The sequence below is a fragment of the Schistocerca nitens genome, chromosome 4 (assembly GCF_023898315.1).
Source record: "Schistocerca nitens isolate TAMUIC-IGC-003100 chromosome 4, iqSchNite1.1, whole genome shotgun sequence".
In the NCBI taxonomy this organism is placed as follows: Eukaryota; Metazoa; Arthropoda; class Insecta; order Orthoptera; family Acrididae; genus Schistocerca; species Schistocerca nitens.
The window spans coordinates 487263548-487283418 of record NC_064617.1 but is presented as its reverse complement, the minus strand read 5'-3'; positions in this window follow the sequence as shown (position 1 = coordinate 487283418).

Here is a 19871-nt window from a genome sequence, read left to right as displayed (position 1 = left end):
TGGTCCATCCACTACTTCAGTATACGACCCTCATCAAAGAGCATTGGAGGAGTAAATACAGAAGAGCCAAAGAAGACAGTGTGTTCATCACAGGTTTGTTTGATAAGTGCGTAAGTGACATGGAGATGTTCGTAAAAGTCCAGTGGAATACGAAGGAGGAGTTAAATTATACATTACGGGGCAGCCTACTGATAAAATTCCGAGAGATTTCTTTTTGCTTTAAGAGTCGACCACTACAAAGCTTCCTCCTACGTGTACCTTGTGAAAAAACCTTAAAGGTAAAATCAGACAGATTCAACCTCACATGAAGGCTTACCAATTGTTCTTCTCGCGCATCATTCGCGACCAGAACACGAGAGAGAGGATTAAAATGGTACACAAAATACCTTACGTCACACACCATAGATTGGTTGCAGATTGTAGATGTAGACTTAAACGTATGTTATATTGAAAATAAGGTTTCTATGTTCCACAAAAAAATCTGACAAAGATTGTTGTAGTATGAGCCAAAGACTACGCAGCCTTAAAGATATACAGGGTGACAATTATTGTACCATATGAAAAGAATCCTAAATTAGTTACAAACTACGACGTGCACACACTTTATTCGACATGTAAACATCACTACAGATATTTGGGTTTAGGTTACGACATGTTCGATATGCCTGCCGTCATTGGCGATGATGTGACGCAGACAAATAGCCAAATTTTGCATGACCCGCTGAACTGTCGGGACATCGATGCTGTCGATGACGTCCTGAATGGCTTTTTCCAGCTCAGAAATTGTTTTTGGGTTATTGCTGTACACCCTTTCTTTAATATAGTCCCACAAAAAGAAGTCGAATGTGTTCAGATACAGAGAATATGGCGGCCAATCGAGGCCCATGTCAGCGGGCCCTGGGTTCCCCAGAGCCACAGTGCGGTCCCCAAAGTGCTCCTCCAGGACATCAAACACCCTACTGCTTCGATGGGGCCGAGTTCCGTTTTGCATGATCCACATCATGTCGAAATCAGGGTCATTTTGGATAATGAGGATGAAATCATCTTCCAAAAACTCCATGTTCCGTTCGGTAGTCACCATGCCATCAATGAATATCGCACTGATTATTCCGTGACTGGACATTGCACACTACACAGTCACCAGTTGAGGGTGAAGAGACTTCTCGATCGCTAAATGCGGATTCTGATTCAACCAAACGCGCCAATTTTGCTTATTGACGAACTCATCCAAATGAGAGTGGGCCTTGTCACTAAACCAACTAATTCCCATCACGCCCCGCAGCCAACTGTACAGTTTGAACGTCTTAAGGTAAAACTTTCAGAAGCCCCTGCCTGTTTGTACTTCAGTTCTTCCAAGGGCTGACACTATTTACACCATCATTATTTCGTATAGTGCAATAATTGTCGCCCTATATGAATTAAGAAGTGACGTTTGAGAGTTATACTATATCGGAAATTAAATATGAGAAATACGGAGATGAAACAAGGTTGTTTGGCCATTCTGACACATTCATCGCTCATAGAAAAAAAAAAGTGTCTTGTAAGAGTCCACCAATTACGACCTCCAATGTGAGTGTAGGATAGACGAGCGGAGGTATGGTGGTGGGTCCTATGGTGTGCCTGGGCGCTAATGAGACATCATTCAATTAACAGACATTCATTTCTGAGAGTTTGTAGTCACTCTGTCTTCTCCCCAGTGCCGCCTAGCAGTGGCCGTTACACGAAGGCGCAGGGTAACACGTCAGCATCCGGCGAGGAATGTGAGGGCTCAGGCTCTGGCGTTGTCAATGGCCCACCGGCTGGCGTGTCGCCAGCCCGGCGTGGCTGTGGACGCTGTCAAAGCCTCAGCGTCCTCGTTTTGGTGAAGATGGTCTTAGGCTTGACCCCATAAACCTGCGTGCCCTTGCTGTCAGTTGTTGAGATAGTGTGTAAGCGGAAGACCGAAAAGCGGCACGAAAGAGAGCCCGAAGGGCAGCCCCAGATTACAGCCAGTAAGGCAATACTTTTACTGTCCAGGAGTGGTGGCACAGACTCCCTGCTTCCAAGGTGAACAGCTTGCAGATGGCACACTGGTTGTTTATCCATGGAGAATCGGCCTGGCCCTCATCTTCAGTCACCATTGTGACTGGCAAGAGTGCAGCTCATTGAACTGAGGTTCCCTTCATGGTAAGACGTCTGTGGACTCGTAACATTGGACTCAAAGATGGCGACACCTGTAGACACTTTGTTGTATTCATTAGAGTATCCTGCAATTAGAGAGCGTATCTTCGTTCAATATCAGTAATGCGGAAGGAGTGGCCTGATACTGAGAGTGAGTGGAAAGAGCAGGTTATGACGTGATTCCCCCTGCACAAGTGACCGAATATTCTCTCGTTTTCTGAACTTGGCGGTCCTCTTGGCTGGCCTAATCTGTAATTTAAGGGCTTCATTCCTTTACAGGAAGTTTGTAGACTGAAAGGAGTGCTCGTGTCGTACTTAGGTGAAGTTATTACATGTAGCCTCATTACCTAAGAGTGTTGTGTCTATCCTGCACTGCTGTCTAAGTGCTGAATGAGGTGTTCCTGATGTTCTCTCTCATACACTATGAGTCAATAAGTCCCTGTCTGTGTGTACTTCTGTTCTTCCAAAGGCTGACATTGTGTACACCACCACTGAATACCCAGCGGACGTGTCTCACTTAGTTTGGACCCAGCTGGTTAGAACAAAATTTTATTTCTGCACTTAATTACTATTCTCCTATGGAACAGTTTTATATATACGTTTCCGGAAAACTTCCTTTTCCTTATAGAACTGAATTCTACATCTCTCTATGGAAGGATAGATTAAATGTTCAAAATGCCCTACGTTAGCACTAGGGCATACATAAAGTCGCCATCTGCTTGAATCCTAAATGATCTGAAATGTCCCTCGAGTATTCCACTTAGGCTCGCAGTCTTTCAAACTACGAGATCTAGATCTTCCGTATCTTCTACTAGGGTTTGCTACATAGCAGCTAATGTGTACGTGTAATGGGCATCTGCCAACTGCATGTTTGTGTACACTTCCACAACACTATTTAAGAAACGAAGTCAGTGGTCGTCAGCTTCGTTTTCCCTTTATCCAGCACTAGGCCAGGTTGGAACATCTATAATACTTCCTTCTCCACTTCGTGTCGCCAACGTTTACAGGAGACCATCGTTGTGATATTTCTCTAAAATACCACTGGTCGATGTTTGAGAAAAGGGAGCAGAAAAACGTCCGACTGCCTGTGAGTTCCACTGCTTACCGGTTGCTGGTAGCCTGCGGTGAATCATCGACAAGCTTGTGGGACCCGTGTTTGCCAGCTGCTAATCGCAGAAAAATGACGCCAGTTCAACGTGTGCAATTTGCGTAGCCGGTCATGGCAGTATCTGGTGAGTCGACTGTCCTGAGATCACACTAAATGATTAGTTAGCAACACGTTTCATAGTACATTTGAACCATTATCTAAATTATGTGGAACGAGTCAATTTACAAGAAATATATACATGATCAGTGTTAAAAGCAATCAATACATTTTTACCCTATTCATGGAACTATACTTAAAAACCAACATTATTTTACAGCTTTAATAGTTTTCAAATAGAAATTCGTCCATAGAATAGAAGGAGTTGTCCAAGAGAACTGATTTGAAGTTAAATTTACAATTTACTTTGTTACCTGTCAGACATTTTATGTTGTTACGCAAATTATCAAAAATTTTTGTTCCTTTATATTGAACTCCTTATTGAGATACATGATAGGAGTGATAAATTTCGTTTTTTCCACTAGTGTTCTAGGAATGAACATCACTGTTCTCCTCAAATTGTGATAGATGATTTATGACGAATTTCAGTAGCGAATATATGTACTGCTACAGTGCCTTTAAAATATCTAAATCTTTTAAGCGATATTTTACACCACATATTGCTCTTACTGCTCACTTCTGTAAAATCAAAACTTTCTAAGTGGTGAGTTTCTATAGAAAATTATTCCTTAAGTCATTATTGCGTGGAATTATGCAAAAATGTCAAAAGTTTAATTCGTTTTTTCAGAAGACTAGCAAATTAACGAAGTGTAAAGGTAGATGAACTAAAGTGTTTGAGGAACTCAGAAGTATGCTTTTCCCTGTTCAAGTTTTCATCAGTATGTACACATTCTTTCCTATTTATTGACTCATGTTGATGTGCTACATCAGTTGTTGGTATAGCTATGTTTGTTGTACAGAACCAAATGCAATGTTTTTTTTTTCAAAATTAAAGGCTGGACTTTTTTGAGAGAGCTACTTTATAATCGTTTGAAAAACATTAACAATCTCTTCTGCGGCTTTTTGTCCAAGGGGATTTATTGTAACACTAGCATCGTCTGCAAAAAGTACTGATTCAGCTTATTGCATGTTAAGTGGAAGGTCATTCTAATACAAATATATATGGTCTAGGAGTGGAGAAAGAATTCAACCCTGTGGGACTCTCTTTGTGATTTTTTGGCACATAGTACCGAATTGCTGGTAACCAAGATGACAGGAACCTATAGCCGCCTTCTTTATTAATATTGTTAGGCTGCTTCAAGATTTCAGTTGTCTCTTTCTCCGCGTGTGCACTTGCACGATTGTCTCGCAAGACCTTCGAGCTTACTGGAACTTTGCAGGCTACACACATACGTGATGGCACTCTGCTGGTGCCGATTTCTTGGCAGCCCAACTGAACGTAGCATTCGTGCTCTGCTATGTGAGGATTAACAGGCCTTCCGGTTCCCCATCTTGAGTGACACCGCACTCACAATGTACCTAGTGAACACTTGCTGTATTCCTGTGAAAGTCAGGATGCTTCGGCTACTTCGGGAAATTGGGTTGAGGTCACCTCTACGAAATAACTTTCCTGAAGTCCTTGGCGTGCTTTCCTTCCATTTCATCTATCCATCTCCCTACTAAGCACTTCAGCGCTTTATACTGTTTTTCTATAGTGTCAGTTGGTTCGGAAGGACTCGTTAGCCTTGGGACAGAATATTTACTTCATATTCTTAACTTTCTACAGCGTATTTTAGTCTGTAACGCTCAGCAAGCATCCACGCCGAATATATGTGCTTCTATTTCTCGGTTTTAACTATTATTCTTTAAAACAATCGATTATAACACATAATATCGTCTAACAATAAAATCAATGAGATTAGCTGTGTAGCGTTGCATAAGCAGGGTTATTTCGATAGCGATCAGAATGACAAATAATAAAGTTTCCAGAAATTAGTGCAACCAGCCACTTTTGTAATGTATTTAATTTTTATTTATCATTACCGGTTTCGAATCACCTAGCGATTCATCTTCAGATAGTACATATTTATTTTGTGTTTGGAGCATTGTGGCGAGGCGAGTAGCTGTGGCAAGCTGTAAAAACGGAACTTGTAAATATTAAATGCGGCGACAATTATTTACATTTTGAGATCAACTAATATGCGTTACTTACAGTTATTACACCACTGGCCATTAAAATTGCTACACCACAAAGATGACGTGCTACAGACGCAAAATTTAACCTACAGGAAGAAGATGCTGTGATATGCAAATGATTAGCTTTTCAGAGCATTCACAAAAGGTTGGCGCCGGTGGCGACACCTACAACGTGCTGAAATGAGGAAAGTTTCCAACCGATTTCTCATACACAAACAGCAGTTGACCGGCGTTGCCTGGCGAAACGTTGTTGTGATGCCTCGTGTAAGGAGGAGAAATGCGTACCATCACGTTTCCGACTTTGATAAAGGTCCGATTGTAGCCTACCGCGATTGCGGTTTATCGTATCGCGACATTGCTGCTCGCGTTGGTCGAGATCCAGTGACTGATAGCAGAATAAGGAATCGGTGGGTTCAGGAGGGTAAAACGGAACGCCATGCTGGATCCCAACGGCCTCTAATCACTAGCAGTCGAGATGACAGGCATCTTATCCGCATGGCTGTAACGGATCGTGCAGCCATGTCTCGATCCCTGAGTCAACCGATGGGGAAGTTTGCAAGACAACAGCCATCTGCACGAACAGTTCGACGACGTTTGCAGCACCATGGACTATCAGCTCGGAGGCCATGGCTGCGGTTACCCTTGACGCTGCATCACAGACAGGAGGGCCTGCGATGGTGTACTCAGCGACGAACCTGGGTGTACGAATGGCAAAACGTCATTTTTTCGGATGAATCCAGGTTTTGTTTACAGCATCATGATGGTCGCATCCGTGTTTACCGATATAGCAGTGAACGCACATTGGAAGCGTGTATTCGTCATCGTCATACTGGCGTATCACCCGGCGTGATGGTATGGGGTGCCATTGGTTACACGTCTCGGTCACCTCTTTTTCGCACTGACAGCACTTTGAACAGTGAACATTACATTTAAAATGTGTTACGACGCGTGGCTCTACCCTTCATTCGATCCCTGCAGAACCGTAGATTTCAGCAGGATAATGCACGACCGCATGTTGCAGGTCCTGCGCGGGCCTTTCTGGATACAGAAAATGTTTGACTGCTGCTCTGGCCAGCACATTCTCCAGATCTCTCATCAATTGAAAACGTCTGGTCAATGGTGGCCGAGCAACTGGCTCGTCGCAATACGCCAGTCACTACTCTTGATGAGCTGTGGTATCGTGTTGAAGCTGAATGGGCAGCTGTACCTGTACACGCCATCCAAGCTCTGTTTGACTCAATGCCCAGCCGTATCAAGGCCGTTTTTACGGCCAGAGCTGGTTGTTCTGCGTACTGATTTCTCAGGATCTATGCACCCAAATTGCGTCAAAACGTAATCACATGTCGCTTCTAGTATATTTGTCCAATGAATACCCGTTTATCATCTGCATCTCTTCTTCGTGTAGCAATTTTAATGGCCAGTAGTGTAGTATCCGTTGGTTTGTTCCTGGTGCACATGTTATTCTGGAAAACGTAATGTACATTGTATATGTTAATTTCCATCTTCAGCAACTGTAATAAAAGTCTTATTAGGACCAGATGTGTTTCGCTTTATTTTAAAGCATCTTTTGTGGTAACTGTAACAATATGGCTACAATTTTATTTGTTATGACCGTTATATTTTGCATGCTTTACTTATTAGTATAAATAATTTCATGTTGTTTTTATACTCACGGGTCTTTTTTCTTCTTTTTTATTATTGCGTTCTTCCTTATCTTGCACATGTAAGTGCTGAGTATTTGCACACAGCACTTTCACTGCGCTTGACACATTCACACTTCGGTGTTGGGAAGTATGACTGTCCCTCTCGCCGTTCTGCTCTAGCTGTTCTATGGCACTACAGCTGTAGTCCTTATCCTTGTCCAGGATACATCAGAGAAGGAAGTTCTTATTTATAGTGTCAACTAAGCGCAAGTGTGTCTCATACAATTTATGATTAAGTTCGCGTTTTTTTGTGCAGTTGCAGGTGTAGACAGGGCACAACAAACTTTCAGCAGCAAATTGAAAAGTAAGAATGTAGGGAAATCAGTAAAGAGAAAGAAAGTGTTGTTGTTAGGTAGTTCCCATGGAAGAGGTTTTGGCCAACTTTTGCAGGATGAACTAGGATCAGAATACCAGGTCACCAATTTTTTTAAACCTAGTGCTGGTCTGGAGCAGGTGACAGAGGATTTAGGATCACTTTGCAAAGATTTCACTAAGGAAGACACCGTGGTTATAGTGGGTGGGGCAGGTAACAGTATTGACAGAGATCCTGGGTACAGTATAGAGTGTGACCTGGCGAAGATTGCGTCAGCATCGAAGCATACTAGTGTTGAGTTTGTATCTGTTCTTGGGCGCCATGACCGACCTCATTTGAACTCTTCTGTCAAGAGAGTTAATTTGGAGCTGGAACGGCTGCTCATGTCAGGTGCGGGGTCACACATTGGTGTGGTTCCTGTTGATTCTCTCAGTAGGTGGGATTATACTAGGCATGGCCTTCACCTCAACAGGAAGGGGAAGGGTAAATTGGCTGGGGAAATAGCAGGAAAGTTAAAGGGGGGGAGGCACTATCATGAGTGGTAAAATACCAGTGGTTATAGGATTCAGAAAAGACCCTTTTTTAGGGTAGGGAGGACAGAAAGAAAGCAAATTTTAAGAGAGGTTAGAACTGAGACAAATCTTCAGTTTGAGAAAGAAATCAAAAAACATAATTCCAGCTTATTACATCAGCATAAACAGCCATTGGTTAAGAATTTTCAACTGTCAGCAGATATTTTAACTCCACCCAATCTTAACTCAGTCAATGAGAAATGTCAGCTATCTTTATTGCATCAAAATATTCGAGGACTGAGAAATAAAATTAGTGAATTAACTATCTGCGTAGATGAATTAGAGTGTTCAAACCCAGCTGACATAATCTGCCTCTCTGAACATCATGTGACCACTGGTATAGAACTTTTAAGTGTTACAGGGTTTAGGTTAGCATCTCACTTTTGTAGATCAGAAATGGAGAAAGGAGGAGTTGCCACATTCATCAGGAACTGTCATAAATTTAAGAACATAGACATTCATAAATTTTGCCTAGAACAGCATATGGAAGCATGTGCAACAGAATTAGAATTTCACAAAAAATCCTTCATAATATTAAGTGTATATCGAGCACCTGCAGGTAACTTTAATCTGTTTGTCAACCACCTTGAAGCTGTACTGGCCCATTTAACAACCAAAAACAAAGAAATAGTGGTTGCTGGTGATTTCAATGTAGATTTCCTTAAAGACTCTCCCAATAAGAACTTGTTTGAGTTAGTAACACTATCATTCAACTTAATTCCCACAGTAAAGTTCCCCACTAGGATAGCCACTTGCTCACAAACAGCCATTGATAATATCTTTATAGAAAAGTCCAATGAACAAAATTATATTACAAAACCAATAGTCAATGGCCTCTCAGACCATGACATGCAGTTCCTTCTGTTAAATGTTAATACTGAACAGGATATAAAATCTGTTAAATCTGAGCTCAAAAGGGTAATCAGTAAGCCAAAAATTGATTATTTTAGGACACTCCTCAGAGACATTCACTGGACTGATGTTTACAGCGTTCATGGCATGAATGAAAAATATAACATTTTTGCTAATAAAGTGCTTACCTTATTCGAACACTGTTTTCCCCCAAAACTTACCAAGGTTAGAGCAAAGTCTACAAAGAAGCCATGGATTACTCGAGGAATAGGGGTATCTTGTAAAACAAAAAGAAAACTGTATCTGTCACTCCGAAACATTTCCAATGTTGATGCTATAGCACATTATAAGAAATACTGCAAAATATTAAAGACTGTAATACGGATGTCAAAGCAAATATATTACAAGGAAAAGATAGTCATATCAGATAACAAAATAAAGACAATATGGGATATAGTGAAGGAGGAGACCGGTAGAACCAGGCATGAAGAGGAACAAATAGCATTAAGAGTAAATGATACATTGGTGACAGATGTGTATAGTGTTGCAGAACTTTTTAACAAACATTTTATAACTGTTACTGACAAGATGGGGTTGTCAGGTTCGGTAGATGCTGCTATGGATTACCTTAGACCAGACATTTCAAGTAACTTCCTTAATATGAATTTGACCCTCACTACCCCAACAGAAATAATGTCCATCATAAAATCTTTAAAATCAAAAACATCTAGTGGGTATGATGAAATATCAACAAAGTTAATTAAAGAATGTGATTCTGAGCTAAGTAACATATTAAGCTATCTGTGTAACCAGTCGTTTATTAGTGGAATATTTCCTGAATGGCTGAAATATGCTGAAGTTAAGCCACTGTTTAAGAAGGGAGATAAAGAAATAGCATCAAATTTCCGTCCAATTTCACTGTTGCCAGCATTCTCAAAAATTTTCGAAAAAGTAATGTACAGTCGTCTTTATAACCATCTTATCTCAAATAACATACTGTCAAAGTCACAGTTTGGATTTCTAAAAGGTTCTGATATTGAGAAGGCTATCTACACTTACAGTGAAAATGTGCTTAATTCATTAGACAAAAAATTGCAGGCAACTGGTATATTTTGTGATCTGTCAAAGGCATTTGACTGTGTAAATCACAATATCCTTTTAAGTAAACTAGAATATTATAGTATAACAGGAAATGCTGCAAAATGGTTCAAATCTTATATCTCTGGCAGGAAACAAAGGGTGTTATTAGGAAAGAGACATGTATCAAGCTATCAGGCCTCATCCAACTGGGAACTAATTACATGTGGGGTCCCACAAGGTTCCATTTTGGGGCCCTTACTATTTCTTGTGTATATCAATGACCTTTCATCAGTAACATTACCAGATGCCAAGTTTGTTTTGTTTGCCGATGACACAAACATTGCAATAAATAGCAAGTCAAATGTAGTCTTAGAAAGATCAGCCAATAAAATATTTGTGGACATTAATCACTGGTTCCTAGCCAATTCTTTGTCACTAAACTTTGAAAAAACACACTACATGCAGTTCAGAACTTGTAAGGGGTGTCCCAAGAGTGTATGTCTAACATACGATGACAAGAAGATAGAAGAAGTGGACAGTGTTAAATTCTTGGGATTACAGCTTGATAATAAATTCAACTGGGAGGAGCACACCACAGAACTGCTGAAGCGTCTTAACAAATCTCTGTTTGCAATGCGAATTTTGTCAGACATAGGGGATATAAAAATGAAAAAGCTGGCATACTATGCTTACTTTCATTCCATAATGTCATATGGGATTATTTTTTGGGGTAATTCATCAAGCCAAGCTAAAGTTTTCCGGGCACAAAAACGTGCAGTGAGAGTTATATGTGGTGTGAACTCAAGAACATCCTGCAGAAGCCTGTTTAGGGAACTACGGATACTAACTACTGCTTCCCAATATATTTATTCCTTAATGAAATTTGTCATTAAAAATATATCACTTTTTCAAACCAACAGCTCAATTCATGGAATCAATACTAGAAATAAGAATAATCTTCACAAGGATTTAAAGTCACTTAGTCTTGTACAAAAAGGTGTGCATTATTCAGGAACACACATTTTCAATAACTTGCCAGCAGCCATAAAAATCTTAACAACCAATGAAATTCAGTTTAAGAGAAGCCTAAAGGATTTATTGGTGGCCAACTCCTTCTACTCCATTGATGAATTTCTTAGTAAAACCAACTGATTTGTATATAAGTACAACATAACTTCTGCACAATTTCAGTGCAGTAATGTGTTCATTGAAAATTTGTGTGTGTGTGTCTGTGTGTGTGTGTGTTAGTATAATCTAACTTCTGCACCATTTCAGTGCAGTAATGTGTTCATTGTAAATAAGTATTACAGTAGTTGTATTACCTTATAAATAAATAAAAAACTTTTTTATTTTAAATTCAGTGCATTAGTATTTGTAAAATTACTCTTAGTGTTCATTAAAAAATGACGATCATTCCACTTGGGACCTGTGGAATGGTACATTAGCTTATTTGTTTTAATTGTAAATATTTGTCATGTATTGTTTTTCTGACATGTTCCACATCCTGGAGGACCTCCTCACTACGGATCAATTGGAATGAAAGTAAATCTAATCTAATCTAATGTGTAGAGCGTTCTTATTTCAGCTGCAGACAGAACAAGAAATTAATGACGCTTATGGTAAAACAGTTCACTCAAGCAGACAATGGAAATAAAGTTGTCCTTGTGCATAAGCAAGAATATGATAACAAGACACAAGAATTCATTTCACAAAATGAAAACAAAAACTAAAGTCAGCCCCAACAAACAAGTTCCGTACAAAAATGAAAAATGTACTAAAGACAATTGAACACACACTAGATGACAGATAAAAAACTTGTAAGGCATGTATGACATCTAATGCCCCCAAAAATCTGGGGCTAACCAAAGTTCATAAAGAAAATACCTCTGTGACACTCATCATTAACTACAGAAAAGCACCCACATATCCCCTCGCCCAGCTTGGGTAAACATACACAATAGTATAAAACATAAAATGATAGAACAGTGAAAAGCACAGAAGAAATAGTAAAACTCATGAAAGACCTATATATTCCACATACAGTTATGTTGGTCTCATCTGACGTAGAAAACACAGTCAAGATTATAGAAAAAGACCTAGATACTCACAATCAGTAACAACAAGAACATATTGCAGAGATAAGCACACTCCTACACCTCATTAATAACCAAAATTACTTTGAATTTTACAAAGAATTCTGTCCACAAGAATAAGGATTGCCATTGGGATCCCCAATGTCAGGAAAGTTAGCAAATACCGTCATGAACAAAATAGTAGCAAGAATTTTCCAGAAAATATTACCAGCAATATACAACATATTGAATTGGTGGAGATACATGGGCGACATCCTCTGCTTCATAGATGAACCAGAAAATAAAACAGATCAAACTTGCAGAGATAAAAACATTACACAAAAACACAAAGATCGTCTTAGAGACACAACAAATAAATTTCCTAGCTGTATCCATCACAAAGAAATATAACCAACACTCCTTCAACATTTACAGAAGAAACACCACAACAGCCACAATATCACATCAATTATCTAACCATCCACAGGCACACAAATAATCTGCTCTCACATATATGAGCCACAGATTAAACATCACTATAATAAGGAGTTGAACATAATTACACAGGTAACAAAAATAAGGAAGCCAAAAATCACTAGTAACAAAATAGAACCAAAAACCCAGAAAAAAATAAAAACAAGAAATCAAAACACCACACAAATCAGGAGAACCACATCACCCACCACAAACACGCACACCAAATCACCACCACTACAAAACAAAAGAGCAACATAGAACGTCAACAGATAAGCTGGTACATGCTCATATACGGAAACAAACCAACTCACAGAATTGGTTGTCGTCTAGAAACAAAGAGTAAAAATAGCATAGCAAGGCAACAACTGTACACAGAAATTTCTAAAAAAGAAAGATCAAAGGGACACCTACCAAAAATCTGGCATTTACCAACTCCACTGCAACAACTGTGATGCTCTGTACCTAGGACAGACAGGGAGAACTAATGAAATAAGGTGTAAGGTACACATTAGAGCATGGAAATATGGCACCAGTCATTCAGCATTTGCATAACACCTCCAGCAATAAAACCACCATCCTACCGCAATAGAAAAGGACATGAAAATAGTCATATTTAGCAACAAGAAACATCTCCTACATCTAAAAGAAAACTTCCAAATTCAAAAAGCGGTAATAGAGAAGAAACACACAATAAATGACCAAACATCAGCATCAAGATGCTATTTAAACCAAAAAACGTATTGCTGAGAAAGAACAATCCCCATAGAGATCACAAAATAATATCCCCACCCTAGATCATCCAACAGTTTGCCACAGTAAAACAATAAGTCACACACACAGTAGCCAGGACATGCTAGCGCCCTTCACAGACACACACATACACACACACACTCACACACACTCACACACAAAACAAAGATAATTACGGCAATTAAAAAATTATAAAAAAATTTTTTTACAAAATGTACTTTACAGGAGAAACATCTCCTCTCTCTCTCTATCTCTCTCTCTCACACACATACAAACACACACACACACACACATACACGTACAAATAAAGGTTAGCACCAAAACTTAAAAATAAAATAAAGAAATAAATAAATTAAAAGTTAAAAATAATTAAAGACTTAAAAAGGTACTGTCTCTCTCTCTCACACACACACACAGATACACACACACACACATACATATAAACACAGTCACTGTCCCTCTCCTTTCCTATTCAAAAAATACAAACACTCACAGAGTGATAGCAGACGCCTATACCACTGTCAAAATAAACAGAAGACAAGCGCATCCCTCAACAGCAAAATCAAATAGGCAAATTGGCCAGAGGACAGTGATACTTTCCAATGCAGAAATGTAAATGTGTTAAGTGCCGTGAAAGTGCTGTGTGCAAATACTCAACACATACACAAAGAAGTCGAAGAAAAATGCAATAAACAACAACAAAAAACAACGAGTAACGAAAAGAACAAGATTGTTTACAGGTAATAGGTAAAGCTTGCAAACTGATGACGGTCATAACAAACAAAATAGTAAGAGGAGAGATCATGTTGTTACAGTGACCACTGAAGACTCTTTAAAATAAAGCGAAACGCGTCTGGTTTTAATAAGACTTTTATTACAGTTGCTAAAGCTAGCAATTAACCTATTCTACTTATATATGAGTAACGGCGGAAAAAAGAGACCGAAACACAAAGAAGACAATATGCATAACGTACCTTTTCCACTAAACTTAATTTTACAGCACTTCATAAACTTTGCCAAAGATAACAACTCCACGTGCTTTACACGATGCAAATAAACAAAAGAGAAAAACCATATACATTCAAAGAATTTACGTTGGGGCAGAGATTTTCGTTACTCTGTACTCGCATTGTACACTGGTGACAAATTATATACTATTTTTATTTTATTTATTACTACAAAAAACAGTAATTCACACCGCAAAAATAACATGCACTATTTACAAAATCTATCAAACAAAGAGTTTAAGATGATATTTCTTCTGCAGTTACGTTAGACATACTTCTTTTGCTTAATTGATATTCGAGCTTTGCATGTGGGTTTTTTAATGAAACGTTGAGTTACCTGAGGGGGGGGGGGGGGGTGTTTGTGTGTGTGTGTGTGTGTGTGTGTGGTTGTGTGTGTGTGTGTGTGGGTGGGTGGGTGTGTAGGTGGGAGGGTGGGTGGGTGGATGGGTGTGTAGGTGTGTCTGGGTTCTTGCTCTGGATTGTTTAGTTTTTCAAGTTTAAATAGTCTTTGAAATTTTGAAAAAGACTGAGTTACTTTCTAAGTCAGTTTGTTCCTTTAAGGTGGTGTGGGTTGATTTATTGTTACGGGAGAAAATCTCTAATTATTCCAAGAAGTCCATCTTTATTACGTTATCGACAGCGTGTAGAATATAGAAAAGATAAATTTACATAAAAAGGAAGGGGTAGCGATGTAAGAAAAACGGATCCGAATGACTTGAAGATGTACATGGCGGACTGATTGATGTTCTGAATTCTTCACACCTTCCATCGTATTGATTGCTGTATTGAGTTTCCAGAACTGATTTATTGATTTTCCAACACCTTCTCTATATTCATCTTAACACTACGACAGAAATATAGACCCAGTATTGGTACCATGGAACCTGTTATGCCAATTGTAGCGTACTAATGCTTCGTAAGAGAGTTTCCCTATCTCCGCCATGCGATCTAAGGCAAGACTCGATAAGTTCCACAACGGACGTTTTAATTGCAGCGATAACTGCTTACGTTACAACATTAATGAACCACTGCAAACACGTTCAACCCGTAGAAAGGAGTAATTACTGCTGCACATGGCAGTTCCAACCCGTACTCTGCCCTCGATAGCAGGACAACCCTTGCTGACCTAACCAATGGATGTCTCATGGCATATGATAATGACCAGGCAAGGTTCCATATCAGGTGTGGATCAGGTAATACCGTTAACATGTGTAGGATCTATATCAGTTCACGAACGTACTCGCAGAATATAGTGGACAATTTACTGATGCTAAAACCCGATTAGTGGAAACAGTTTTGTAAACTAGAATGAGGAGTGATGAACAGATTTTGGTGTTATTCCTGGCATTATATACCTGTAAATTTGAAAGTACAGTTACTTTTTTTGAAAAAAGCGTGTTCCCGTCTCCATAGTTACCTAGTTACCAGTTCGTCTGTCACAGGAGCAATAGGTGATGGTCTCTCAAGGCTGGTATGAAGTTTTGCGTTGTCGTCACAAAGAGTAATGCGATGCTTTTGATACGCTCATTCAAGCACACAATGTATGAAAACTACAAAAAATAATTATAGAAGACATTGTGTATGTTGATGATGAAATAGACTGCCTTATCTATTCAGTTACGCTTTCTTGCCTTTAATAACGCCTTCGTCGAAAAAAGTGCACGATATTCGGCAGTTGGATCTTGACGCGAACCTTACAATATCTTGGAGAGAGACAGAGAGAGAGACAGACAGACAGACCGAAGTTGGATGTCACAGGGATTAATGGAGTAAAGGCGAAAAAGATAGATAAAATACTGCCAGTCACAGTGTTAATGTAATCATAACGTCACAGTCTAATAATGTAAGGGTGCTATAGAGGTTACTAGACAACTCTTACTACTATGCACAATAGAAGCCGAAATCTTGAAAGAAAGATACAGTAGAGAAAACAGCCTGGTATCATCAGTGATTGCGCGTTTGGTGACGGAAACAAGAAAGGAACACGCTTCTGCAATCGCGTTATAATTTTAATCATGATATACTAAAAATTCTTCTATCCATCCATGTAGCAGAATGTTATAAGGCGCCGCCTCTGGGGTTCGGGGAGACACGCCGCACCCGCTTCAAATCAGCCTAGCGGGTTTACGACGAGGGTCGTTGCTCCAGCCAGACTGTCTTAGGCTGTTCCCCACATCCAATAAGGTTGGGCTTGTTCCCACATCCCACATCAGTGACACGATTCGCAAACATTTCTAAAACGATTTCACACTTGAACGTGTACTTATTATAGACTCAGACAGACTGGACGCACAAATTCCATCTCTGCGAGAGGGGTGGCGTGAGGAAGGACAGCTGGTTATCCACTGTCACTAACATCGCTTCAGCCCTTATAACAATGTAGGTTGCACAGGGTAACGGATCGAGACAGGGATGAGTAAGGGAAGAAGAGTGCTCGGACAGTTGGCCGTGTGGTCTAATGCACGACTTTCCGGGCGGGAAGGAGCGCCTGGTCCCCGGCACGAATCCGCCCGGCGGATTGTGTCGAGGTCCGGTGAACTGGCCAGTCTGTGGATGGTTTTTAGGTGGTTTTCCATCTGCCTCGGCGAATGCGGGCTGGTTCCCCTTATTCCGCCTCAGTTAACTATGTCGGCGATTGCTGCGCAAACAAGTTCTCCACGTACGCGTACACCACCATTACTCTACCACGCAAATATAGGGGCTACACTCGTCTAGTGTGAGACGTTCCCTGGGGAGTCCACCGGAGGCCGAACCGCACAATAACCCTGGGTTTGGTGTGGGGCGGCGGACGGGTGAAGTGGACTGCTGTAATCGTCTTGGGGTTGTGGACCACTGCGGCTGCGGCGGGGACGGAGTCTCTCCGTCTTTTCTAGGTCCCCGGTTAACATGCAATACAATACAAGAGAAGAAGAAGATCGTAATAATGTTTCTCACATGTCACAAACGTGAAAACACGTCTTGAAAAGACCAGGTGGCATAGACCAGTACCACCTGAACTATGCTTAACTACATGCAGTCAACCAATGACATACAAGCGTGCAGATAATAGTCAGCAGGTGAGTTGATGTAAAGTTATAAAGTTCGATTAACGGAAGAGACAGCAAAGATATAAAGAAGAGTAGGAGCGTCACAGGAATGATCAACCGTCTCCATGCAGGAGGGGAGGCGAGGGGGAGGAGGGGTGCGGGATGTCATTAGAAGAGTGATGATGAGCATCTTCAGGGCCCCACAGTCAAAACTGAGGAGCTGACGTCCCATTACGAGTAAAGGTAAATGCTACCATTAGGCGCGGATCCGACAGGGGAGGGGAACTTCACAAGAGTCATGTCCCCATCCACAAAATATATTTTGCTAAAAGCATTTTTTTCTTACATTAATTCCCAGTTTTCAGTTGTCATATGGATAATTAACTAGCATGATAAAAAAGTGTCTCGAAAATGGCAAGGAATTCTAGAAAATTACAGGGCATGCTTTGCACAGGATACTTTTCAATTGCTTTCAACAAGGGTAAAGCCTCATATAGCGCCTCTCATTTTTATTAACATACACTTCTTTTAGCTTTTAATAAACATACTATAACTTGAATTTTCCCTTGCACTCAGTGTCCCTTTGGTTTCATTCTTTGCCTATAAAAGTACAGTGAAAAGCGGAATCGTCCATAATATATTCTGCTGCTCAGACTGTCACGTGAGAAACGCCATGTCCCTACTGCGAACGCTATTTTCATTAATTAACTTTTCATAACTGGGATTCACAGTCATGTATTTTTTTATTTTTATTAGTTTTATTTATTTTCGAGCACACATGTCCATATATCGTAAAACAGCACAGTCTGTACATACAAAGTTGAGCTTTAGCTAAGCAACCTAATGAAGGCCGTGGGCTTACGAAAGGCCGAGCTGTGTGGTTCTAGTGGAAACTTTGTTGTTTCCATTTGTGAATCCTCCTCTTCGAGTCGTAAGACTTTTCTTTCTGCAGACCCAGGAAGAACCCTGTGCCACTACGTCACCTTCTTTCCTGTTCCACTTAAAAATAGAGCGATGGATAAACGACTGTCCATACGCCTCCGTATGAGCCAACATTTCTCGTATATTATCTATGGGATTCTTACTCGAAATGTATGTTGGTGGCAGTAGAATCAATCTGCAGTCAGCTTCAAATGCCGGTTCTCCTAGTTTTCTCAATATCGTTCCTCGACAAGAACGTCACCTTCCCTCCAGGGACACCAAGTGAGTCCCCGAAGCATCTCCGTAACACTACCGTGTTGCTCGAACCTATCGGTAACAAATGTAGCAGCTTGCCTTTCAATTTCTTCGGTGTCTTCCTTTAATCCGACCTGGTACAGATCCAAAATACTAGGGCTACTTGGGCAGTATTCAAGAATAAATCGCACTAGCGTCGTATACTTCAGATAAGCCTCTCCATTGCAGATGAATCACACTTTCCCACAGTCCTCTCAACAAACCGACGTCGACCATTCACCTTCCCTACGGCAATCCTCACATGCTTGTTCCAGTTCACATCGCATTGCAGCAGTACTGCCAGATATTTAAGCTATGTGACTGTGTCCAGCAGAACACTACTAATGCTGTATCCGGGCATTACGCGTTTGCTTTTTCTACTCATCCGCATTAAATTACAGTTTCCTAGAATTAGAGCTAACTGCCATTATCACACCATTAGAAATATTGTCTAATTCATCTTGTATCCTTGTACAGTCACTCAATTTCGATACCTTACCGTACACCACTGCATCATCAGCAAATAACCCTAATTTGCTGCCCACCCAGTCCGCCAGAATACTTACACTGTGTGATAAAAAGTATCCGGACACCGCCAAAGCCGCGGTCTAGGGCGTCTTGTCACGGTCCGCGCGCCTTACCCCGTCGGAGGTTCGAGTCCTCCCTCGGGCATGGGTGTGTGTGTCGTCCTTACCGTAAGTTAGTTTAAGTTAGATTAAGTAGTGTGTAAACTTAGGGACCGATGACCTCAGCAGTTTTATCCCATAAGACCTTACCACAAATTTCCAAAATTTTTACACCCCCAAAAACATACGTTTTTCATATTAGGTGCCTTATTCTGCCACCTACTGCCACGTACTCCATTTCAGCGACCTCAGTAGTCATTATACATCGTGAGAGAGCAGAATGGGGCGCTCCGCGGAACTCACGGACTTCGAACGTGGTCAGTTGATTGGGTGTCACTTGTGTCATACGTCTGTACGCAAGATTTCCACACTCCTAAACATCCCTAGGTCCACTGTTTCCGATGTGATAGTAAAGTGGAAACGTGAAGGGACACGTACAGCACAAAAGGGCACAGCCCGACCTCATCTGTTGACGGACGAAGACCACCGACAGTTCAAGAAGGTCGTAAAGTGTAATAGGCGGACATCTACCTAGACCATCGCACAGGAATTCCAAACTGCTCCAGGAGCCACTGCAAGTACTATGACAGTTTGGCGGGAGGCGACAAAACTAGAATTTCATGGTCGAGCGGCTGCTCATAAGCCACACATCATGCCGGTAAATGATAAACGACGTCCGGCTTGGTGTACGGAGTGTAAACATCGGACGATTGAACAGTTGAAAAACGTTGTGTAGAG